Consider the following 25,425-nt stretch of genomic DNA (forward strand, 5'->3'; position numbering starts at 1 on the left):
CCCAGACAAGAAGCTAGAGAAGGATTTCATCTATTTATTTTCCAGAAAGCTCACTGTGGTCCAGAATCCACTGTCACATTGGGAATGCACAGGGAAATGGCAAGTGTCCTTTGGGAACTTGTGTTAGAGGGACCTTGACTTTCTCAGAAGCAGAATGTGCCATAGAGGCCAACTCTAGGAGAGTTTGCTTTCCTTTCCTTAGACTAGTCTTATAATCAGTGGTTTTGTTTATTTGCTTTTGTTTTGGCATTGCCAAACAATGCCAAACAATGGCATTGCCATTGCCTTACATTAAGTCCTCAAACTTACTTTTAGCTGTGAACTATTTCCATGACATCTTACTTATAAATTCTGTATGTAAAAGATGCAATTGGGATAATTCTTTTGGGGGTAGAATAAGGTGGGATTGGAGTGCAGACCCAACTCTTCCACCACAGCTTTGCCCATTCTTGAAGAATCCTGTGGAACACAGCATCCCCGAAGCATCATTAGAAAAACACTTTCTTAGAAAAACAGAAAATGCATCATGGTCTCCTGAGTCACATAGAGAAGCAATTACAATGTTATCTCTTTAAGAACCTTGAATTCTCTGTGTATGAAACTTATTTAAAGAAAGAAGAGGGAAAGGGAAGGGAGAGTGAGAGGACCAGCTGACATTTGTTCTAGGTTGGTTCTAGGTTCTAGGTTTCTACAAGGAAATCAATGAAAATTTATGATTCTGAGAGGTTAACAGTGTCAGTTCAGGAAGAATTTTAAGAAGATTTTATTCATCTCTAAAGTAAGAACTGTTTTAGTGGAAGTAGAATTCAGTTCAAGAGTTGGTAGCAGAAAAATGTTACCACTAATTGAAGTACAGTTGGAAGAGGAAGGAATTTAATGAGCAGTTACGCCATATGCTCTGAGAAAGTATTGAAGAATGGAAACCCATAGTTGTGTAAGATGAAAAATCTAACTGTGCTTGAAATATTGGATTGAAAAGAAATACAGAAGTCTTAAATCTAATCTTGTGAGCACTGTTGTTAGTGCTGCGCTAGCCAAAGAACATGCAATACGATATGGAGCTATATTTGGTATGTGAGTATTTGATACATTTAGTTTTCATTTTACATGAGTGTTTTACAAATTTCCTAATGCCATATATTGAGAAATTTTACTGTCTGGGTGATACCTAATATCCAAACCACAAATCAAATTAATAAAACCATAATTCCTTTTAGGAAATTATTAATTTGCATTATGTGCAATTTTAGTTGAAATGTAAACCAAGATGTCTTGACACTCTCTCGCCAAAGAGTAGATTCATGAACAAAGTATGACAATATGACTTTCTCTTCACTTTTCATTTTCACCAGAATGATGTAAAACCAGAATAAAATACTTGGAGCTGATTCATCCCAGTGGCAGCCCTGACAAGGCTGTTGTGATGGTTTCAAAATATGTCTTCAAATCCTTTGACACTTTTCCCTTTAAAAGGTGGAATTCCTTACCTTTCTCCATGCCTTTGGGCCAAACCTAGTTCTTGCCTTTAATGTATAGAATGTATAGTTTCTATCTAATTCCTGAAGCTAGCTCATAAAAAGGCTACAGCTTTTACCTGGTTCTCTCTCTCTCTCTCTTTCCCTCTTCCCTCTCTTCCATCCTCTCCTCTCCCCACTACTCCCCTCCCCTCCCTTTTCTTCCTCTTCTCCCTTCCCTTCCCTTCCCTTCCCTTCCCTTCCCTTCCCTTCCCTTCTCTCCTTCTAGGAAGAATGAGCCATCATAATGGGAGGATACTCAAACAGACCTGGAAGAGTCTACCTGAAGAACTGGGCTCCTTCTAAAAGCCATCACTAGCTTGAGAGTCATGTAAGTAAATCAACCTTAGAAGTGGATGTTCTAGCTCTAACTTTCGAATGACTACAACTGTGACCACTGTCTTGACAACAACCAAATGAGAGACCTTGAGCCAGAAATACTCAGTCAAGCCATTCCAGAAATATTAACCATTCAAACTGTGAAATATGACAATGTCTTTTTTGCCATTTTGAGTGACATTTTGGGTTGATCTGCTAAACAGCAATAGATAACTAATGGAATTGTGAACCAACCCACTTGTGAACCAACCCATGCTACTAATGCTTTTTGAAACTTCTTTCTTTTCACTTCTTTGATCTCCTTTAGTCTTCCTTGTGATTCTATCAGCTTCTCCCTAACTCCATTCTGTTAAAGTCAGTTTCAACTGCTTATTATTAAAGAACACAACTTTAAAACAGTATAATTTATTATTAATTTTAAAAATTTTTGGTCTGAGAAATTTTAATTCAATACCTTGGTTTACTGTGGATGTATCTATACATTACACATTTTCAAACAAAGGCAAAAGATTACACTTCATCTCCATGCATTTTATGTCAAAAGTCATTTGCCACTGATGCATATGTTTCTTGATGAACATTCTAAGACTACAGCAGTTTTTTTTTAAACACACATGGTTTATAAAGAATTATATGATCATCAGCTATAAAAAATGCAAGTATAAGCTTATAAAATGAAATTAGATGCTTGGTAATTTAAAAATAGATTCATTGTAGATTTAATTGTTGAATAGTTATTTTAATTTATCCACACAAGTCATTATTTCAGATTTACAACTTTGGATTTCCTGAACTTTAGCATGTTACTCTCATGAGTCTGTTAATATTATTTTCTTCTTTACCACAAATAGGTGAAAACTTCAAGGAAAAAAAAAAAGAAATCCACATACCATGAAAACATAGGCCCCTTACATTAAATCAAATGATTTTGTTTAGTTTAAAGCAGCAGTGTTTTTGCCAAACTCAGGGAAATTTCAGCTATTATTCTTTAAATATTTTTTCTGCCCATTCTCTCTCATCCTCCTCCTCTGCCCATTCTCTTCTCCTCTCCTAAAACTCTAATTATTTTTGTTTTATAATTTTTGATATTGTTTCACAGATCCTACCTTGTTCATTTTCCTTTATCTCATTTTCTCTCTGTAGTTCAAATTCATAATATAATATTGGTTTCATTGAACTCAGTGATATTTCTTATGTTGCCAATCTCTGATTAAAGCTATCATTTTTTTTCAAATATTATACTTTTCAATTTTGCAACTTTCATTTGGTTCATATTTATGGTTTCCATTCCTATTCTGAGATGATCTATCAGTGCTCATTCATCATGATCATATTTTCCTTGAAAATATTTATAAAAATTGCTTTAAATTCCCTGAATACTAGACGTGCCTGGGTGGCTCAGGTGATTGAGCATCTGACTTCAGCTCAGGTAATGATCTTGCGGTCTGTGGGTTCTCTTGCGGTCTGTGGGTTCGAGCCCTGAACTGGGCTCTGTGCTGACAGCTCTGAGCCTGGAGCCTGCTTTGGATTCTGTGTCTCCTCTCTCTGCCCCTCCCCTGCTTGTGCTCTGTCTCTCTCCGTCTCTCAAAAATAAATAAATTAAATTTTTTTTTATGATAAGGAATCTGGGTTATGTTGTCTTCTTTAAAACAATGTTAATTTTTTTAGGTTCATTTATTTTGAGGTGGCGGAGGGGCAGAGAAAGAGGGAGACAGAATCCCAAGCAGGCTCCCAGCTGTCGTGCTGAGCCCAATGCAGGACTCAAACTCACGAATTATGAGATCATGATCTGACCCGAAATCAAGAGTCCTAGCTTAACTGACTGAGCCACCTAGGCGACCCAACAATGTTAACTTTTTTTTATGGCTGATACATAAATCACCGGTAGATGCTTTTGTTCTTGTCAGACTTGAATTTATTCTTTATTAGATCTTTATTTATATTTAGGGTTAAAGAAATTTTTTTTAATGTTTATTTTTGAGACAGAGAGCATGCGCATGAGCAAGCAGGGGAGGGGCAGGCACAGAATCCGAGCAGGCTCCAGGCTCTGAGCCTGTGTGAGCTTCCAGCTCCACAGAGCCCGATGTGGGGCTCAAACTCATTAACCCTGAGCCAAAGGCGGACGCCCAGCTGACTGAGCCACCCAGGTGCCCCTATTTGTACTTACTTTTTAACTTTATCCTAGGGAATATCCTTACTCTGCAGCATGGTCTTTACACTTAAGATCTGATGTCTGAATCTCAACTGAGTGTGAGTGAAGTTCCTTCGCTTCCGCTGGGCTGGGCTTCCAGGGAGTCCCAGCATGGTGTGACCGTCAGTATTACTGCTGGGCTCTCAGCCCTGGAAAAGCAACCTTGGCCAGGCCCGTGGAGTGTCCCTGTGTGCATCTGCTGCACCATAGTCAACTCCCACACACACTGCTGGGCTCCGAAACACAACCGTTTCTTTTCAGGTAACAGCCTAGTAAGTGGCAGATGTTTCCATAGCCTGGATCACCAACCTTGTCCTCAGGTCGGTTAAGACCATCGATCCTATTAGCTGTCCTTTCCCGCTTTGGGGAAAGATGAGCTGACTGTGGGGTGATCATGAGGCTCGCGTCTTACATTCCTCTTATTTCCAGGATACCTGTCTTATGCAGTCTTTGTTCAATTTCTGGAACACTGAATTCATATATACTTTTTTCCAATGTAATAGTTCTTTTGTAGGACGTTCTGGTACCGGTTACTTTGTCATGGTTAAAAGTTGAAGTTGCTTTCAAATGAATACCTTAAGCCAGTTTACTACAACATTTCTGGACTTAATAGTAAAATCAAATAGCATATTAGGATGTTTTAAATAATCTTCCAAAGAAACAAACAAGACCAGATGACCCTTAGTACACAAACACACGCCATGTATATTATCAAAATAGAGAACTCCAGTGCACTTTTTGTAGAACATGGATTAAATATATTTTAAGAAAAATAAATTAGCTCACAAATTGCTTTGCAATGTGATTCATGTCGATATTTTGTATTTATACATGTATGAGGAGAGAAATATGTCATAGGAACCCTGTATATTTATATTTATGTATTATATTAATCATTATATTTGAAAATATTAATATCTTTCAGTAAGAAGAACTCAGTTACTTTGATATCTCTGAAAATCTCCCTGTACAGAGTCTACAAATTATGCCTAATTTAGGTGCAGACCTTTGGCTCTTAAAGACAGGATTCAACTTACCAAACCAATTTCCACCAGGACCTTTACTCTCAGTAGAGAAAAACTCAATAAATGATTTTGCCATTAAGCTTTCTGTATTTCTGTATGATAGTAGCAACCTACTGAAAATTTAAACCGGTACCAAAAATAATGTTGTTGTCTCAGAGATTCAAGCAAAAATTCAAGTCAGAACACCACCTGAAGGAGTTTCAAAAGTATTTACAATATATTTTACAGATTGTAGCTAAGAGCTTTGCACAATTCATCTTCCAGATATAGACACATTAATGAATTTAAGTGTATTAATTTTCCTCTGGCATTTACAGTTTATTATTGGCTTGGTTTGGCAGTGTGATGTTAAAAGGGGTTCAAGGTCCAAGTGAAATGATTTTTAAGTGCATCAGGAATGATGAGTTATATTCATTTTAACATCACCACGTCCTTTTAAAGGCTCCATGTTGTCAGTGTTAAGGTTCTTAAATAAGATTTTCCTTTGATAAATGCCGCACTGAAACACAAAAGATTAGGATAGGCATTTAACAAACAAGAAAATACATTAGGCCAATAAACTTATGAAAAGTGCGATATTTTAAATGTCCCCATCAAGAAGCAGGAAAATGCAAACTAAAACTAGAGGAATGTATCACTGCCTGCCAAAAGATAGGCAGAAGATTTTTAAAGTTTGACAGTATGAAATGTTGCAAAGATGTGAAAGCAACAAAAATGCTCATTCACTTCTTTAGGGAGTGTATGCTGGTAAATAATTTTGGGAAATGATGGGCTTTTAAAATTCTTTTTTCTTTTTTTTAGTAAAATTGACTGTATTGAAGACCTAGAAAATCCACTTAAAGAACATATCCCTGGACAAGTGATGGATATTAACAGCAGGATACATACATAAGTCATATCAGCATGGTTTGCATTAGGCAAAACCTAGGAATAATTCATTATCTACCCATAGCACAGCAGGTAAAGAAATTGTGGGATATACAATCGGAATACTATACTAAAAAGCCAACAACAACAAAAAAATACCTGCAGTGACTCAAAATAACATGACAAAATCTCACAAACATAATTTTGAGTGAAAGGAAGCAGTCGTAATATAGTACATGAATATTTGCAATCATTTCAATTCAAAAGAGTTAAATCAAACTTCATGCTTTAAGTATGCCTGCATAAGTGGAAAAACTATAGAAAAAGGCAAAGACGTGAGTACTGGAGAGGTCAGGAGAGTGCTTTCTGCCAAGGCGAAAGACAAGGGTTGTATTGGAGAGTGGCGTTTTGAGGCTTCCCAATCAGCTGGTCGTGTCTTATTTCTTGACCAGGGTTTGATTTATAGTAATTCATTATATTCTACATTCGTGTTTTATTTTAATTATTTTATTTGTTTTGTTTTTAACATTTTTATTTTATTTTTTGAGAGACAGAGATAGAGTATGAATGGGGGTGGGGGGGACAGAGAGAGAGGGAGACACAATCCGAAGCAGGCTCCAGGCTCTGAGCTGTCAGCACAGAGCCTGATGCGACGCTCGAACTCCCAAACTGAGATCATGACCTGAGCCGAAGTCAGATGCTCAACCGACTGAGCCACCCAGGCGCCCCTACAGTCGTGTTTTGAGCATTTTCTGAAAATATGCTATCTTTCATAAGAAAAACTCACTACTTTCCAGGAATGGGGAGTGATTCCATACATATTAGTTATTTTAATAATTGTTTTTAATATGTTTTTTAAAATAAACTTTAGGAGCTCCTGGGTGGCTCAGTGAATTGGGCGTCTGATTTCAGCTCTAGTCATGGTCTCATCGTTCATGAGTTCCAGCCTCATGTTGGCTCATTGCTGCCAGTGCTGAGCTCTCTTACGATCCTCTGGCCCCTGTCTGTCTGCCCCTCCCCATCTCGTTGTGCTCGCTCTCCCTCTCTCTCGCTCAAAAATAAATTACACATTTAAAAAATAATAAAAATTATAAATCAATAAAAATAAACTTTATTCTTTGGAAAAGTTCTAGGTTTACAGAAAAATTGTCTAGTACAGAGAGTTCTCGGAAACAAGACACCCAGTTTCCCTATCATTAACATCTTATATTAGTATGTACATTTGTTGCCATTATCTAATATTGATACATTATTATTATTAACCGAAGTCCATACTGCTCAGATCTCCTTACTTAAAAAAAAAAAACTTTTTTAACATTTATTGATTTTTGAGAGACAGAGAGACAGAACGTGAGCAGGGAAGGGCAGAGAGAGAGGGAGGCACAGAATTTGAAGGCGGCTTCAGGCTCTGAGCTGTCAGCCGAGAGCCTGACGCAGGGCTTGAACTCACGAACTATGAGATCATGACCTGAGCCGAAGTCAACCGCTTAACTGAGCCCTCCAGGCCCCCCAGATTTTCTTATGTTTTATCTGCTGTCGTTTTTCTGTTCCAGGATGCCATCTAGCATGGCACATTGCATTTAGTTATCATTGTCTTCACCTTCTCTTGGCTATGGCAGTTACTCAGGCCTCTATTTTTGATGACCTTGGCAATTTTTAGGCATTCGGGTCAAGTGTTTTGTAGAATACAAGACTGTCACTGTGACAGTGCCCCACTGTCACTCTTTTTATAGCCCCTTTCCTTACGATACTTTCTGAAAGGAAGTCACTATGAATAGCCCACCCTTTAGAATGGAAGTTCTTTCTTTTTTCTTAAAGACAAAGTAATCTACATAAATTATTTAGAATTCTTCTGATGGGAGGGGCACCTGGGTGGCTCAGTTGGTTAAGTGACTGACTTTGGCTCCGGTCATGATCTCCTGGTTCCTGGATTCAAGTCCCGCATCAGGCTCTGTGCTTACAGAGCCTGGAGCCTGCTTCAGATTCTGTGTTTCCCTCTCTCTCTGCCCCTCCCCCATTCATGCTCTGTTTTTCTGTCTCAATAATAAATAAAAACATAAAAAATTTTAGAATTTTTCTGATGGGAGATTTGTCTCTTCTTCCATGGATTATTAATTCAATCTGTTATATTTGTACAGACTATTTTGTATGGTGATTTTTGGTCATAATCTAATAATACTTCATTTTGTTGAAATGTTCCAGCTTGGGAACTCTTTCAGTTGGTTTCTGTGTCTCTTGGACACCCCCCCAACATTGTGGACTATATATCCCTTTTTTTCCTAGCGCTTCATTATTTTCTGGCATTATAAGATATTCCAGGCTCATCTTCTGTGTTTTCTGCCCTGATCCTAGAATCATCCATTTGTCCAAGAAGCTCTGATTCTGTTTACAGGGAAACGGTATTAGAAACCAAAATCTTGGAGCCTGGTGTGCGCATTGCTACTTGGGTGTTTTTCCTTTCAGGTCCACCCAGCTGAAAGCAAGAAGATATATATGTGTATACTAATCAGTGTATGGCTTATACTAATGTCTCCACCTCCCGTCCATTACTTCATGAATCATTCAAGCCTCTTCTCCTTGCTTATCTATAACCTCCCACTCTAATAGTGAGAAAACTGGCTTCCACGGGTCTGCCATTCATTTACTGAATTTTTTAATTACAGTATACGTGTGTAACAGTATCAGAATTATTAATCTGTACTCCAACAGAAAGATTTTTAAAACATTTTTTAAAAAGGTTATTTATTTATTTTGAGGGATGGGAAAAGGCAGAGGGAGGGAGAGAGAGAATCCCAAGTAGGCTCCATGCTGTCAGTGCAGAGCCCGATGCAGGGCTCAATCCCACAAACTGTAAGACCAAAACCTGAGCTGAAGTCAAGTCAGACTCTTAATTTAAAATTAATTCTCTTTAATTTAATAAATTGATAACTCTTTAATTTAACTCTTAGTTTAAAATTTTTGTTTCTAATATAGTTAACATAGAGTGTTTGATTAGTACACAGTGTAGCTATTCAACAATTCTATACATTACTCAGTGCTTATCATGATGAGTGTACCCTTTAATCCTGGTCACCTGTTTCACCCATTCCCCCCACCCACCTCTCTTCTGGTGACCATCAGTTTGTTCACTGTAGTTAAGAGTGTATTTCTTGGTTTGTCTCTCCCTTTCTCTCTTTTTTCTGTTGTTCATTTATTTTGTTTCTTAAATTCCACATATGAGTGAGATCATGTGGTATTTGTCTTTTTCTGACTAACTCATTTCACTTAGCATTGTACTCTTTTTATTATTTACTTATTTTGAGAGAGAGAGAGAGAGAGAGTAAGTGACCATTAGTGGAGAAGGGGCAGAGAAAAAGGAGAGAGAAAATACCAGGCAGGCTCTGTACAGCCATCACAGAGCCTCACATGGGGCACAATCTCACAAACGAGAGATCATTACTTGAGCTGAAACCAAGAGTCAGACACTGAACTGACTGAGCCACCCAGGAGTCCCAGCATCATACTTTTTAGATCCATCCATGTTGGGATGCTTTGTGCAGAAGTGCGGGGGGCCAGGCTTGGTGTCATCAAGTTAGGTAGTGAGCATAAGTGCCTTGCTGGCTCTCACAGGGGTGTGTGTGTGTTTAGGTTGATGACCAGGGGAGGAAAATGGCTCCTTTGTTCCTGAGGGGTCTCCCCTCTATCCCTGCCTCTCTGGACAGGCTCAGAGATGGGGAAATGACTCCCCCCTCCATATGCCCCAGGCATTTTTCGAACTACCCCTTCTATGCCACATCTCAGTGGCATATTTGTCATTCTCTCTCCTTAAGAGTTGGGACCTCAGCTTCCTCCCTCCCTAGGGCTCTCTGTGAGCTCTGCGCACTGAGTTTTAAGGTTCCTGGCTTTAAGTCCCACTGGTTGTAAGAACCATGAAATTCGCCCCTCTCACTTTCAACACCACTTGCTATGGGGATTCCTCTTCCTCGTGTGGGCTCCCTGGTGTGTTAGCCCGTCTCTTGCCCCTTCTCTGTGCCCCCAGTTCCCTTTGGCCTTTGAAGGCCACAGCTGGTTTCGCTCCCCACCGCTTCTCTGTCCTTCCTACCCTCTGTCCTTCCTACCCTCTTCCATACCTTTACTGGTGGGCTTTGCCTTTCCACTATTCACTTTATTTCTGGGTTATTTGCACTGATGTGAGCATTATCCAGCAGTATTCACGGAAAGAGGTGAGCTTAGGTTCCTCCTACTCCACTGTCTTCCCAGCCTCCAGCTACTAAAATATGATATTAAAAATCAACATAGATGTTAAAATGTACTGCTTAGCAGAGAGCAGGCACAGAATTGAAAATGTAATAACAAGTATCTGGGTCTCACGTTCTGTAATTTTTTTTGTTTTTATTTGGAATGTTTTGTGGGGAAGAAGATACTAAAGGCAGACAAAATTGTCATCTCTCAAAATCATCTCTTTCTTTAACAGAGATGTTTAATTCCTGATAAAGATAATAAATGATATGTTAAAGTGTCAATTAATGATGTAAAATAATAATTGGTAATCAGTACTTCCAATCCATAGAGAGAATGAGAAGGGAGACACTTAATCCTTCTAGAAGAGGAATTTAAAAACATTGAAACGAGATTTTAATTTCAAAATTATCTTTGCGACAAATTAATACATTTTAGTCAAATTCCCAAAGAATTTTTTTTGGCAACTTACAGCTATAGTTTTAAAGTTCAGCTAAAAAGAAAACCACACACCTCATTATAATTGTGAATGTAAAGAAAAATATGTTTCATTTTGGAATATGCCTATTATGAAGAATTATCACCTTCATCTGTGTAAGAGTTCATATGCTCTGGAATTATGGTCCTAAATCGACAGTGAGCAGAGTGTTCATTTTTGTGATAACGGCCATAGAACACAGTGAACACTTAGTGAACATTAAATTGAAGATGACCTTCCTTTATTCCTATTTAAGCAAAAGTGCTTGATTGTTCACAGTTTTATGTAAAACCAAGGTAATTGTCCTTAAGGTATACATGTTGCAAAATATATATATAGTTTAGAACCACTGGAGAGTTTTCAAAGACTCTTAACACCATTTTGAAATTCAAGCAGAAATGTGTTTATAACTTAGAAGTGATTATTAACATTAAAACAGAATTTACTCCGGGGACCCTTTAAATTGGTGAATACCTCGAGTGCATTTATATGTTGGTTTTACAGATCATTAAATATTTCACGAGTAGACTTGATTTGATTGTAGGCAGATGTCTGAGAAGCAGAGAAGGAAACAAGATACTTGAAGCTGAATCATGAAGATTTGAATATGGTCTTCCTGGGGCAACTGGCTCACTCAGTCAGTGGAGTATGCAAAGCTTCATCTTGGGGTCGTGAGTTTGAGCCCCACTTTGGGTGTAGAGATAGCTAGCTAGCTAGCTAGATAGATAAGCTGACTTTAAAAAATGAATATGGTCTTCTAAAACTAGATTTAAGTTATCCAAATATTATCATGGAAATCAGTTACATAACTGGTATATAATTTATAGAAATTTGACAGATATTTTCAAATGCATTTTTTTGTGTTCATTGAAATTGACTAAATTTCACCATTTTCTTAAAAGCTAAAAAAAAATTAGAGAAAGGTCTTTTTTTTGTGCTAACTAAATGGATGTTTTACATATATAGACACAAACCTAATTGGAATAGGCTACAGTGCTTCCAATATGGGATATTATCTATAAAATTTTAATTTAGCTTAATAATTTATGTATAACTATAATATGAGTTTACATTTGAAAATTTGTGTTACATCTTTTATCTCCATAAGTTTGGATTATGATTTCTATTTTAACTTTTTAGCATCTTATGGAATATTTCTTTTCAATCTGTCCAAATACTTCATGAATAGTGTTATTATATACTTTAAAATCAGTCAGAATTTCTCAGGGCACCTGGATGGCTCATTCAGTTGCGCATCTGACTATCTCAGCTCAGGTCATGATCTCATCATTTGTGGATTCGGGTCTGTGCTGACAGCAAGAAGCCTGCTTGGAATTCTCCCTCCCTCTCTCTCTGCCCCTGCCCGATTTGTGCTCTCTCTCTCAAATTAAAAAATTTTTTTTTAAATTTTTTTAATGTTTTATTAATTTTTGATATAGGAGAGACAGAGCATGAGAGGGGAAGGGTCAGAGAGAGAAGGAGACACAGAACCGGAAGCAGGCTCCAGGCTCTGAGCTGTCAGCACAGAGCCTGACTCAGGGTTCGAACCCACGAACGTGAGATCTGACCTGAGCCGAAGCCGGAGGCTTAACCGACTGAGCCACCCAGGCGCCCCTAAAAATTTTTTAAAATAGATCAGAATTTCTCATTGTAAATCATTCTATAAAAGTATATGTGATTGAAATCTAAAAATTCTTTTCTGAGAAACGATTATCATCGGTAAACTTTTTCTGTCACTTTTGTGTTTGCTGCTCCCTATGGCTGGGCCAGTACTAATCAAGCATGATTAATGGACTGGCAGCGGCAGCATTTTCTGGTACTTGTTAGAAATGCAAATTATTAGAATCGACCCTAAGTCTGCTGGACCAGAGACTCTGGGGTGGGGTCCAGGTGTCTGTATTTTAATAAGCTTTCCAGGAAGTTATGATGCATATTGAGAAGCACTGGTTCTTAGTGTGTCTAGCTCTTTCCCAAACTTCTTGTGCCAGCATAAATGTCACCTCTTCAGAGAGGTCAAGTCACTTCATGTTTCTTTTCTATTTCATCATTTAAAAGTTTTGAAATAATTTTAGATTTGCAGAAAATCTGCAAGAGTAAAAATATTCCTTTATACACTCAGATTATCTAATAGTTAATATATCGCTGTATTTGCCTTATCATTTCACACACACACACACACACACACACACACACACGCAGATACCTTTATAAATATTTGAGAGTAAGGTGCACACATATTCCTTCTCTGTCCCTAAATAGTGTATATTTTCTAAAAATACGGACAATCTCTTTCAGAGCTGTAATATAATTATCAAAATCAAGGAATTAACACTGAATAGAACTATTTAGTCAGTAGGCTTAATTACCTCATCACTTGTTTAATATCCTATAAAGCAAAAAGAAAAAGGCTAATATCAAATAAATATGATGCTCTCAGTTTTTACTGATAATTAACACAATGATAGCCAGTGGGGGAAAATGCTTCTTTATTTGCTCTAAGGCCATTGCAAACAAAAGAGGCCATGAAATTTTTAATATTTCCTAAGAACCAAATGATAAGTCGCTTCTAGAGCTTAGAACCAGGAAAATATTTCTATCCTTTAAAAGTTTGTGCTTCTTCCAGAGAACAGAAACTTTCCTTTATTATCCTGTCTGGAAGTTCAAAACTAATTTTGTGGCTTAATCATCTTAACAATATTAGCTTTCTCTGCTTTTTCATAGTTTTGATATTACATTGCTATTTTAACAGTCATTATTTATCCATTTATCTCTATGCATTCTGTTGTGAGCTAGCTCTAACACAGAAACAGATACAACAAATAATAATGTAGAAATATAACAAATAAGAATATAAAAATAAATTTGCTTCTACATATATTCATTGTTCTTTGTGTGAGAAAAATGCTGAATTCCAAGGATTTTTTTTTTTTTGCATTTTAAAAGTCTTATTTATTGGAATTTGAAGTTATCGGTTTGCCTTTAAAATTTTTTTAAACATCTTTTTTTTTTGAAAGAGAGAGACAGAGTGTTAGTGGGGGAGGGGCAGAGAGAGGAAGACACAGAATCAAGCAGGGTCCAGGCTCTGAGCTGTCAGCACAGAACCCAACGTGGGGCTCAATACTATGAACCGTGAAATCATGCCCTGAGCCAAACTCAGATGCTAAACCAACTAAGCCACTCAGGTGCTCCTCAATATGCCTTTTAAAATCACTTTAAAACTGAACACATAGGGACACCTGAGTGGCTCAGTTGGTTGAGCTCCTGACTCTTGATTTCAGTGAAGGTCATGATTTCGTGGTTCATGAGTTCGACTCCTGCATCCAGCTCTGCGCTGACCTTACCGAACCTGCTTGGGATTCTCTCTCCCCATCTCTCTCTGCCCCTCCTCTTCTCTCTCTCTCTCAGAAACAAACAAATAAATATACACTTAAAAATAAACACATAACAGATGAACAGTATTATTTATCACTTGCTGCAGAACATATTACTGCAAAAGTTAGCAGCCAAAACCAAAATTATTTATTATCTCACACTACTTCCAAGGGTCAAATATCTGGGAGTAGATGGGTAGTTGCGGCTCAGCTTGTAACCAAAGCTGCAGTCATCTCAAGAGGGCCAGGGCTAGAGAGTTCATTTCCAAGTTTACATAGGTGGTTGTAAGCAGGCTTACACTCTGTTGCTTGCCACCTGGGTGTCCCTAGAACGCTGCTCACAACATGGCAGCTTACTTCTACGGCAGAGAGAGAACGAAAGAAAGCCCAGCACAGAAACTGCAGTGTTGAGGCACCTGGGTGGCTCAGTAGATTGAGCGTCTGACTTTGACTCAGGTCATGATCTCACGGTTTGTGGGTTCAAGCCCCGTGTCAGGCTCTGTGCTGACAGCTACCCGGAGCCTGGAGCCTGTCTTCAGATTCTGTGTCTCCCTCTCTCTCTGACCCTTCCCTGCTCGCTCGCTCTCTCTCTTTCTCAAAAATAGATTAAAAAAAAACATTTTAAAAAAGACACTGCAGTGTTTCACAACCTAATCGTGAAGGTTGCCATACTGCATACCAACCATCATCGTCTCTAATTGTAGAACATTTTCATCACCCAAAAACAGAAGCCCTGAAAACTTTTTACTCTGTCAAACACACTGTCCAGAGAAAACAAGCCACAGACTGAAAGAAAACATTTCAGAAGACTTATCTGATACTCAAAATATTCAAAGAACTCTTAAAACTCAGTGATAAGACAATGAACAACCTAATTTAAAAAACAGACATTTTATTAAAGAAGATATACAGATGGAAGATCAGCAGATGAAAAGATGCTCCACATCTGGAGCCAATAGGGAAACACATATTAAAATAATGTAGGGATAGCAGTATACACCTATTAGAATGGCCCAAATCTGGAACTCTAAAAACACCAAATCCCAGGAAGGATGTAAAGCAGAAGAAACTCTCATTCATTGCTGGTGCTTTAGAAGACACTTTGGCATTTGCTTATAACACAAAACATCCTCTTAAGTTATGATCCAGCAATTCTGCTCCTTGGTATTTACCCAAAGGAGTTGAAAGCTTACGTCCACACAAAGGCCTCCACATGGATATCTATAGCAGCTTTTTGCATAACAGTCAAGACTAGGAAGCAACCCAGACCTCCTTCAGTAGGCAAATGGATATATAAACTCTAGTTCATCTGGACAGTGGATTATTATTCAGCACTGAAAGACTATCAAGCCATGAACAGACATGCATATTAACTTTAAAATACATATTAATAAATGAAAGAAGCCAATCTGGAAAGGATACATATTCTATGATTCTAACTGTCTGACATCCTGGAGGAGGCAAAACTTTGGAAACAAAGGATTTGTGGTTGCCAGGGGATAGAGGGGTAGAAGGGAGCATAAAAGACATTTCGGGCAGTGAAACAACCCTGTAGGATGCTGTAGTGATAGACACAAGTCACTGTAGATTTGCCAAACCCATGGAATGTACAACAGCCAGAGAGAACCCCGTGTAAAAGTATGGACTTTGGGTGATAATATGGCGTCGATGTGGTTCATCGATGGTAACAAATGGATCATTCTAGTGTGGGATTTTCATAATGGAAAAGACCGTGCATCTGTGAAGGAAAGAGGTATATGGACAGTCTGAACCTTTTGCCCAGTTTTACTGTGAACCTAAAACTACTTCAAAGAATGGTCTATTGAAAAGTCAAAACAAAAGAAAAGAAGAAGGAAAAAGAAGCTTGAGTCTATTAGCAATTACTCGCCATTCATTCTCTGCTACCATCAGCCCCTGGAAAACATTAATTTACTTTCTGTCTCCTTGGGTTTGCTATTCAGGGCCCTTCTCATATAAATTGGGCCATACAATATGAGCCTGAGTGTCTTCTTTCCTTAACTTAGTATAATGTTTTGAAAGGTCATCCATGTTACAGGCTACCTCACTACTTGATTCCTTTCTATGTCTGAATATTGTTCTATTGGATGGAAATACCACATTTATTTACCATTCCTCACTTTATGGACATTTGTTTCCACGTTTTGGCTATTTTAAAATACTGCTTTCAAAAACATTCACGTACACATTTTTATGAGCATGTTTCCTATTGTCTTGGGTATATATCTAAGATTTAACTCAGGGTTTAGTATTCTGAGGAATATCCAAACTGTTTCCCACAAAGGCCATACCGTTTTGCATCATCCCCAGCAATGTATGAAGGCTCTGATTTCTCAACACCCTCACCAGCACTTGCTATGATCCATCTTTAAAAAGTATTATTATCATACCCATCCAAGTAGATGCAAAGTGGTATCTCACGGTGGTTTTGATTTGAATTTCCTGGATGACTAATGATGTTGAGCACTTTACATGTGTTTATCGGACATTTGCATATATTCTTTGGAAAAGTATCTACTCAAACCTTTTGCCAACTCTAAAATTTGTCTTTTTGCCTTTTTTCCATTGAATTGTGTTACTTATATCTTCTATATACATATGAGACTCTTTATCAGATAAATGATTTGCAAATCATATACCTCTAAGGATTAGTGGAGGAATTATATTATATAATTAGGATTATATAAAGGATTATAAAGGAAGTGGAAGACAGCCTATCTTTATGGCATTTTAGTGACACAACAAACCACTTCACGTTTACTTTCATAATTGATTATACCACTGGAAACTCTTCATGAAATGACTATACTTTAATCTCAAACTGTAGACCATTCTTTATGCTGCCTGTTTTCTACCCAACCCTGATATTGATGCACACCGTGTTGAATGAATCATATCTATCACACTTGATTTGGGCATAGAATGTATCTTAGAGTCTTGGTCCAAGTGGGAAGCCGAGCGAGTGAGGCCTGGGAACAGAATCAGCTAGAAGGCAGGTGAGGGAACTCAAACAGGAAGGAGAAAAAGAAAACTTGGGATTGCCCAGCTGGACTCTGCAGAGCATTCCAAATACTTGTGAAAACCAACAGTGGGCTCATGCCATCTGCAAGGTGGCGAAATGGCAATGTCTGCAAAACCGGAAATCCTCCCAGCTTCCGATTAGCATCCGAATCAATTTCCAACTGATGGTTGTAACAATTTCCCCAAGAGTTGAACCCATGTGCACATAACCAGAGCCAAACGTTCTAAGCAAAATAAAAAAAGTATTTATATAGATATTCTAAAGGAAATTACAAATGAAAAGTAAGAAGAGGAAACCATCCTATGCAAATTTCTAAACCAATCTTTTTTTAAAAAAAGCAAAGTAATTAGCCTTACCCAGAGTGTTTATCCACTGATAATTATAGCTTTTCCTTTGTGCCTTGCCTTGCTAATATTTCCACCGTTTCAGGGCATGTGACAATGGGGCAGGACATGTCCTCAGGCAGTGCATAAACTTTGCCAGGCCACAGCCATTCCAGTAAACACTGGTGTGGAGGCTCACCTAAGGTAGAGGGAGTTACTTGAGGACACATGACAGCCAGGAGAAGTAAATAATTCCAAATATAACCAATTTATTGTACAAACTGAAGTGTGAACATCAAACTATTACATTTTTCTCAAACCATGGCTCCCAAATGCATATGGCAAATCGCTCTTCTTTAACCAGGTGCCAGAAGATCTCTTAACAAGACCTTGGGTAGATTCCACACCTTCTGGGGCACTTTCAGTTCTACACGTTCACCTATTAAAAATCCATCAAGTTTAAATTTCCATTGCATCTCCAGTTCAGAGCTCTCTCCCTGATCACAGGCCTGTCTTAGATCTAAGGGGCTTTAATTCGAAGGGAGCATGGCCTGCGCTTACTTCTCTTCTCAGAGAAGCACCTGGGATTCAGTATTTGCTTTGGGGATATCTCTTTTTCTTCCATTTTTAAGGCATAAACTCCCTCCTCCTCTGGTCTTGGAAGCTGGGAGGGGAGGTGAGGAGGGAGGGCAAATTCTCAAAATTTAACGGCTTTGGGGGCACCTGGGTGGCTCAGTGGGTTGAGTGTCTGACTCTTGATTTCCGCCCAGGTCATGATCTCAAGGTTCGTGAGATTGAGCCCTGATTCAGGCTCTGTGCTGAAAGCATAGATCCTGCTTGGTATTCTCTCTCCCTCTCTCTGCCCCTCTTGTGCCTCTGCTTGCTCTTGCTCTCTCACTCTCTCTCTCTCCCCACCCCTCTGAAAAATAAGTAAACAAACTTAAAAATAATTTAACTGCTTTTGTGTGTGTTGTTCCAGGTTCTCTGCTGGCATTTATATATTCCCAACGCCAGGCGACCAAACGCTGGTGCTTATAGGTGACAATGTTATGGGGACACTGCCACATCAGCCTATAACTCAGCTCCCTGACATGACTTGAGGCTCTCCAAGCCTCCTCAATGCCCCTACTTCCTGAACCCATGGGATGTCCCATAGAGCCTTGCTGCTTTTCCAGTGTTGACCCTCATGCTTGATATGTGAGCTGGGAAAATTCACACATTGCAAGTCACATATTGCAACAAAGTCAGTGCTCAGCTCAGATAGCCTAAAATCCCTTCTAGTATTTTTGTGTGACATCCCACCTCCTCTATATTTCTGAGTGCCATTGCTTTCAATGGCTGCACTGACTTTTCTTTAAAGGACTACCCTCAAGCTACTGGAGCCTACATAAGTGCCAAGGAGTTTATTTCCCCTGGGAGGCTGTTAACCAATAATGTGTCCTACAAAGGAATATGAATGCCCAGCTCTCTTGGCTCAGGTTGAGACAAATTAGAAGCCAAAACTCTAGAGCTTCCCTACAGAATGAGACTGAGCCCTACTCGCTGTGAGACTTCTAGATCCTTGTTGGCTTTCTCCTCTTCCCCATCCCTCTCACCCCAGTTCTCTTAGTGGATTCCCCTGGAAGTACTTTCTTCATAAATCACTTGCACATAAATCCTCACTCAGGGCCTGCTCCTTGGAAACTGACCTAAGAAACTGACCTTGACAAACGGCTGGGTAAAGAATGGAGCCCTGGTCTCCTTGCCCCATGATAGTTAATTTTATGTGTCAATTTGACCGGATCACTTGGTGCCCAGATTTATGATTAAACATTGCTTCTGGGTATGTCCGTGAAGGCGTTTCTGAAAGAGAGCAGCGTTTGAATGGATGGACTGAGAAAAGCAGATGGGCCTTCCCAGTGTGAGTGGGAATCCTCCAATCCCCTAAGAGCCTGAGTAGAACCAAAAGGTGGACAAATAGAGGAGTTGGCCTCTCTCTGTTTAACTGCTGGAGCTGGAGTATCGGTCTTCTCTTGCCCTCAGTGCTACCAGTTTTCAGGCCTTCAGACTCTGGCTGGAAGGTACACTGTCTTGTCTCTAGTTGACAGGCCTTCAAACTATATCCCTGGGTATCCAGCTTAGGACAGGAGATGATGGGGCTTCTCAGACTCCATAACCCCATGAACCGCTTACTTAAAATAATTCTCTTTCTCTATCTCACCTCTGTCTCTGTTTCTGTCTTCCCCTCTATTTCTTATTGGTTCTGTTGCTCTGCAGAACCCTGACTTAACACACCTCCTCTCTTTACCCGCCCCCACCGTTTCTTTTCAATTTTCTTTTATACCTGAGTAGCAATTATTTTTCCTTCTTCCTGCTCTTTCTTTCTTTTCTCCTTTCCTTTCTTTCTTAGCCCCTTCCTGTCTTTCCTTTGTTCATTATTATTATTTTTTTGGTCTTTATTTTCCCTTCCTAGTCTATATCCCATCTAGAATAAGCCCTGCAATGCCATATTTCTAGACCTTTGTCTCACAACATGAATGGAATTGAATGGGGGAGAAGTTCTGGATTTTTCGATGGACTGGATCTCTTGATAATGATGCTCCCTTTTCATTATTTAAAATGGTAATGTTATTAGTGCTGGGAGCAGGTTGCCATTTTTTAAAAATTTTGCGCGTTTATTTATCATTGAGAGACAGAGAGAGACAAAGCATGGTCATGGGAGGCACAGAGAGGGGGAGACACAGAATCCGAAGCAGGCTCCAGGCCCTGAGCTGTCAGCACAGAGCGCGACGTGGGGCTTGAACTCATGAACCGTGAGATCATGACCTGAGCTGAAGTCAGACGCTCAACTGACTGAGCCACCCACTCACCCCAGGTTGCCATTTTTTGATGAAAAAGGAAAATAAAGGGGACAGAAAGGAGGTTACCTGAAGGTCCACCTGTTCTGGATACCACTGACCGGGCTTCCTTGAGGACCCAAACTCCCAGTTTCTAAATCTACCCAAAAGAACAGTTCAAAACCAGAATCAATTTCCAGAGCTGGCACTGGAAACCAAGGCAGTCCCCTCATGTCCTCCCTCTGACAGGCCATCATCAGTTTCTCCACTATTTGCCGAAGTCTGAAGTTCTAGAAAGTAGAGTAAAAATAGGGCGGGGATGCTTATGAGAAATAAAATGGGAAGGTGACTAAATAGCTGACTTTTTATTTGGCTTGTAGAGTGTGAGCCAAGGGATGCCTCAGGAAGTTGAAGGAAGAAGCTGGTACAACAGTGGGATGGTTAAAATGGCTACGTTGTCAGGAGATGGTTTCCCCGTCTCCACTGCGACGCATTTATGAATGAAAGTGCCCCGCATCCCAGTGGCTCTCCTTCTCCTTTTGAACCGGCTCATCCATTACTGGGGTAATGATTTTCCATCTGGGCAACAGCAAAGCCAAAGGCTTATTACACAGGCAACATAAAGTTAAAAAGACATTATGAATAAAACGTTGGCTCATGCTGGCTTTTGCCAACTCTCTTCTGAGAAGATTGTCTGATGCCGACACGTGTTTATTACACTTAATAATGTTTACATAATTCTTCCTTGAGCTCATTAGAGCTGTCAGATCAGAAGTAAATGTGTTCCCCCCTCTGTTTATCTCTAAAGACTTCGCAGTCAATAAAGCAAGATGAATGACATCCAGGGCGCAGACAGCGTTCTCTCGGGCTTTGCAAACGCTGCCAAGTTAAACCCTCGGTTCGGGTGGGCTCCTGGATTTAAGGACTGCATCTGATCAACCCCTTAGCACTCTGAGCAGAAGAGTAGTGCTTCCCCAACTTTAATGTGCTTGGCATCATCCCAGGAGCTTGTTAAAATACGCATTGCTAGGTCTTATCCCTAGAGATTCTGATTCCGTTGATCTGGGATGGGGCCCAGAAATTTGCATTTCTAGCAAGCTTTCCGGTGATGCTGATTCTGCTCCTGCATGGACCGTACTCGTAGTGTTCTAGAGGTCATTTCAATCATCTGGTTTGTTGGGGGGCACCCCTTGACAATTCGGGGCTTCCTAGTCTATGCGGTGCATCAGCAGCAGCGGCGGCGACGGCAGCAGAGGCAGAAGCAGGCGCAGCAGCAGCCGCCGTGGTCGCCACGGCTCGCGTGCAAACGGTAACCCGGACCCGCGCGGCTCCGCGAGGTTGTCTGCCAGAGCGGAGGGGCGGGGCCTGGCCTCGGGGGCGGAGCCTGGCGCTCGGGGGCGGGGCGCAGCGAGCCGGCTCCAGCTGCCTCTTCTCCGCGGCGGCGGCGGCAGCGGCTGAGGGCACAGCCAGCGGGCGGCGCGCCGCAGACTCCAAGGCAGCCCGCGGAAAGGTAAAGTCAGGAGAGCGCGCTGGCGGGTCTTCCTGCCGGCAGCTGCTGTCCAGGTCCCGGAGCGTCCCCCGCGCCCCGAGCTGCGTCTGGACTCCCGGGGTGTTTGCTTAGCATCCGAGGACCGCTGCTGAGCCAGGGTTTTGCGTGTACTGCGGCGGGGCCCGAGGCTAGGGGTTCGGAGGCACGCAGCGGGAGCCTGCGGCCATCCCAGGACATCCGGACTCGGAGACAACTTTGCGCAACGGTTCTCTCCCAAGTTCCCTTTATTGCTATTGTCTTAGCGCCTCCCGGCTGACTGTCTCCCCGGACTCCAGCTTTGTTCTCATCAGGCCAAACCCGCGGTCCCTGGGGCGTGAACCTGGGAGTCGCTGGCAAGTTGCACCTGCCAGCCGGATCCGCCCAGGCTCCCTTTGCATCCCTGCCAGGTCCTGCGCCGTCCTGTACACAGTAGGGCTAGGCACCGTGAGACGTGCAGCCCAAGGGGGCAGCGGTACTCGCCCCACTCCCCCGTGTGGTCTGGGATACCGGCAAGGGTGTCCATCCTCTGGGATGCGCGTGATTCGGGGCTGGAGAAAGGGCGAGAAAAAGTTTGGAGCCTCAGCTGGGGCCAAGGAGGCAGCGGCGCTGGGCTGCACATGGCAGAGTTGGAGAGAGTGCCCGGGCCTGGGGCCGGGCAGGGGGACACGGACAGACACGGAACCCTGGAGGCTGAGGTTACAAGCCTGGACTGTCAGCAGAGACGGGGTGCTTGTGCGCGCGCGTTAGCAGGGAAAGGCCAGGTGTGCTTGCAGAGCAGATGGGCGAAAAGGGGAGAGGAAGAGGGGTGTACTAGGGATGTACGTAATTGCAGTGTACCTACTGTGCGCTTTCCCCCCTTTCCAATATTTTGGGAAAAAACTGTGTCACAGGATGCCTTCGTGTCCCCTAACTCCTGGAGGCGAGGGTGCAGGTGGCGTGGGGTGTGTGTGATAAGTTTCACCTAGCTCCGGAGCTGGCTTTGAAAGCGAACAGGTGACAGAAGACGTGTGTGTGTGTGTGTGTGTGTGTGTGTGTGTGTGTGTGTGCGCGCGCGCGTGTGCGCGTGTGAGTGCGCGCGCGCACAGCGGGTGGGGAGGCTGGAGCCCCCGCGGAGCCTCCAACCCTTCCTCTTCCCCCCTCCCGCTGGTTACAGCGGCGTGAGTTTTTCTGTCACTCTTCGCCCAGGGCTGCCAGGAGAGAGGCTAAGCGACGGTCCAGGAGTGGAGCAGACAAAAGGGTGCACTTGGGCGACCCTCGGAGGGGGAGGCGGCTGGTGTGTGTGTGTGTGTGTGTGTGTGTGTGTGTGTGTGTGTGTCTTTGCCTGCAGGGTTTCCCCTTCTTGCCAGCTAGAGAGAAAACACTGGGAGCGGAGGGATGAGTTTTGATCTGGAGGAAGGTGAGGTGGAGCCTAAGAAGAGAGACAGAACCGGAGAAGGAAGGAGAGCAGAGATTGAAAAGCTTCTTGCCTGCTTGGCTGTAAAATTCTAAGTTAATTTTAAAAAAGGGATATTGGTGGGGGGGGACCGAAGCTAAAATTTTAGGGAATGGGGGCGCGTTTAGTTTGATTAATAAAGGTGTAGTGAGCGGGTTAAGTAAGTCTGCAGCCTTCGCCGAAGTTTATTGCTGGTTTTACCTAACCCCCTGCCACATCTTTCCTGCACCTACTCTGGAAGTGACTGTCGGAAAGAAGTAAAAGGCATATATACACAAATAAAATGCAACTAAAATGAAGTTTAAATGAAGCTTTGAGCAGGATTAAATGGCTTGTGTAACTGCTGAATGTTGCTAAAGTACTGTCAGGGCCATAAAATAGCCAGACAAAAATAAAGGAAAAAAATAATTGTAACAAGAAAATGAAGGCTTTACAAGAACTTCCGTAATGAACACATAACAATTGATGGTATGATGCAGTAATTATTTTCGTATTTACGCCATTAACGATTGTAATTTAACGTTAATGTCCTGGTATTTTATTCCTTCTCATTTGCAGACAAAAGCACATCTGAGACACCATCAGGGAGTAATTTGGTAATATAAAGTCATGAATAGAAAACACTAAACCATGCTCAGAACTCTGACAACATAAAGCGTGAAACAAAATAACCTCATTTGCTGTTTATTATCTGTCTTTATAATTCTGTTTACCATCATTTGCATAAATGAATAGCTAAATTGTATAGTATATCCTTTTTTAGGAAAAAAATGCTTGATGCTTATACTGGGGGTGGGGGGTGAAACTAGTTTGTAATCCTTACATTAAGCAAGAAAAGGATAGAAAAAAACTTTGCGGGATTAGAAGTCATCTGGAAATAATCAGATTGCAAATTCAACCTACTTTCGGCATCCTTATTTTATTTAACTTGGTCCAAGTAGTTTTTAATAATATATATGTAATTAGTTGATGGGGCAGACCTTAAACTTCTTTCCTAGCTAATCTTAAACAAACCAAAGTACTGTACCTTACATCATGAAACAATTTTGGTAACCTGAAAAACTCTTTTTTTTTCTATTCAAACTTTCAAAGGGTAAATATTCTAAAATTGAGAAGGAAAGCATTTACTGGAGGAAGCTCAAAACAAAATTCTTTCAGCAGAAACTCCAGTTGTTAACACAGTAAGGCAAATAAACATCAGAGCTCACACATTTTTAAAGCTGTTGTGGATTATTTTAACTTTCGGATCTTTGCTAACAGTGCCTTACTCATATGATAAGGAGAACAATTAATAACTGTATTAACAACGCGCTGATGTAACATGCCAGCAAAACAGCTGAGCGGAACATGTAGCCGTTGGGAGGAATCAGTCAATCACATGAATGTTTTAAAAAATCCATTTATTCTTGTGAGGGACACAGAGTATCACAATGATTGAATGCACCTTTTCCTTTCCATGTTACAAATACATTGGTTTCATGTGGAAGAGCACAGTCAACCCAGCATTTCCTAAGAATGGATTCCATGTGGGAATAAGGACTTGTATGTATTTTAACCGCTGGGGGAGTAAAAAGAGTGAGTGACAGGCGAACTGTTCATTACGGTGGAGACTGGTGACTGTGTAAGATTAGGGCAAGTTCTTAGAATTTTGCTGGTTACAAACTTGGGAAATAACAACGGTGTGTGAACAGAGTACATTTTGAATACAGGTCTGATAATTTTATTCACCCTTACAGCAAGTCGCTACTCCTCTGCTACCACTTTTATATTACAAATATTTCAGAGGTTTCCCATTTACTCTATATCAATCTATTGTTCTTTAAATCCTTGTTCTGTAGAGAAGTTCTATGTCAACCCCTAAAATCTGACTTTTGGTTAATGCATTCATTTCTGCGACACATTTACTAAATACCTATTATTTATTAACAGCCTGATATTGCAGTAGGCGTTGGGGACTGCAGGATGAGTTGGACTCAGTTCCTGTACTTAGGAAGTGAGGGAGGCGGTTATTGGATACATATGAGTAATAAAATGTAGTAAGTGGCAGCCTATGCTAGTGCTTTGGAATAAGATAGACTGGGCTCAACATTCAGCTCTGCTTCTTCACTAGCCATGAGACCTTAATCAAGTCCTTAAACCTCTCTGAGCCTCAATGTTATTATCTGGTAAGTAAGGGAAGTAACACCTCTCTAGATCACAGAGTTGTGTTGATTAGACGTCAATGTATTTTAACGTCTTCCATCTTGACAGCAGACCGTGGATCCCGTACTTCTGACATCCCTC

General features: G+C 40.9%; 1 long non-coding RNA gene across 1 annotated transcript in view; it reads left to right on the plus strand.

Moving 5' to 3' along the window:
• Positions 1 to 1,747: 1,747 nt before the first annotated feature.
• The window catches only part of LOC115292874, a 239,522-nt gene continuing 215,844 nt past the window's right edge, over positions 1,748 to 25,425 (plus strand). The window contains exon 1 of the long non-coding RNA XR_003909191.1: positions 1,748 to 1,845. This is a non-coding gene — a long non-coding RNA (uncharacterized LOC115292874). The remainder of the gene's footprint in view (positions 1,846 to 25,425) is intronic.

The sequence above is a fragment of the Suricata suricatta genome, chromosome 5 (assembly GCF_006229205.1).
Source record: "Suricata suricatta isolate VVHF042 chromosome 5, meerkat_22Aug2017_6uvM2_HiC, whole genome shotgun sequence".
NCBI classification, from domain to species: Eukaryota; Metazoa; Chordata; class Mammalia; order Carnivora; family Herpestidae; genus Suricata; species Suricata suricatta.